This window comes from Propithecus coquereli, unplaced genomic scaffold, assembly GCF_000956105.1.
Source record: "Propithecus coquereli isolate 6110/MARCELLA unplaced genomic scaffold, Pcoq_1.0 Scaffold137, whole genome shotgun sequence".
Taxonomy (NCBI): domain Eukaryota; kingdom Metazoa; phylum Chordata; class Mammalia; order Primates; family Indriidae; genus Propithecus; species Propithecus coquereli.
Window position 1 is genome coordinate 632,960 of NW_012137969.1, and position 1,166 is coordinate 634,125.

The following is a 1,166-nucleotide window of genomic DNA, read 5'->3' on the forward strand; positions in this document are numbered from 1 at the left end:
TTAAGCAGCATTTCAGATAACTTTCTCACATCTATCTTCTGGTTCTCTAATCATCTCTTCAATTGTTTAAAACACCCATTGTGCTCTCAACTGCAATGACTATAGTTTTTCCTTTTAGAAGCTCTATTTCATTTTTATCAAAGCTGCCTGTTTTTTTTTTTAAACACTTTGTTTTTTTTAAAGATCGCAATCATTTATTTTATGTCTTAAATTATTTTAAATCGACTTATTTTATAAAGTCTTTTCACTGATGTCTATTATTACAGATTATTTAGGGGTTCGCTGTCATTTTGTTGTGTCTCCTAGCTCTTACTCTCTTTGGGCATTTTGTAGTTTTTATTCTGTAGAAAGGCTTCATTCCCGACCTCCCCCCTCCACCACTGGTGATTCATGTATGGCCTGGAATATTCTAGAATTCACTGAGTCTGTGACTTCACATTTGCTTCTGCCAGGCACCCAGGGGCAATGTCTGTTAATTTCTTGGCTTGGAGATTTCTGGACCACACAGGTAATATAGAGTCAGATCCCAAACCCTACTGAGGTAAATATCCAGGGTATGCTTCTATTTCCACTCAGAGCTCAGGCAGACTGATAAACTTCTTTATTGTACCCCTGTGCTAGCACACCCATCTTTTTGGTCTAGTACATCAGAGGGCACAATATTTTAAGATTTTATGCAAAGCTTTCAGTGCCAACTCACCTTTCCTTAGGAGGGCCTAAGAACTTTGTCTCTTGTCCCCTCAATCTGGATACTAAAACCCACGCCCATTAATGGCGTTGATAATCCTTTTCCACTAGCCCCTTTGGGTAGTACTGCCAAGTGGCTATGCCAAGAGAAATGGAAAATAAAACTGACCAGATATATCTTTGACTATTTTTATCTTTAATTACTCTGGCAACTCCAGGGAGGCCCCACCTGTCTGGAGAGAAGGATTGGTATTAACCATAAACGTGAAGAATTTAGTGAATAGTTTGATTTTTCACTTTTCCCAGAGAATGCTTTTTTTTTTTTTTTAGGCCTCAGCCCTCTCTGTTGCTACTTCCTTTATGGTAGTTCCTCTTAGCTCACACCAGATATTGGGAAGGGTTTCATTTAGCTTCCCATGCTTTCCTTACCTCCATCTCCTGATTTTCCCCACAGCCCGAAAATCGTTGCGGGTTCTCAA

General features: G+C 39.3%; 1 protein-coding gene across 1 annotated transcript in view; it reads right to left on the bottom strand.

Annotated features, from left to right (window-relative positions):
- The window catches only part of ZSCAN21 (zinc finger and SCAN domain containing 21), a 17,957-nt gene that overhangs the window by 5,557 nt on the left and 11,234 nt on the right, over window positions 1-1,166 (bottom strand). The window lies entirely within an intron of this gene.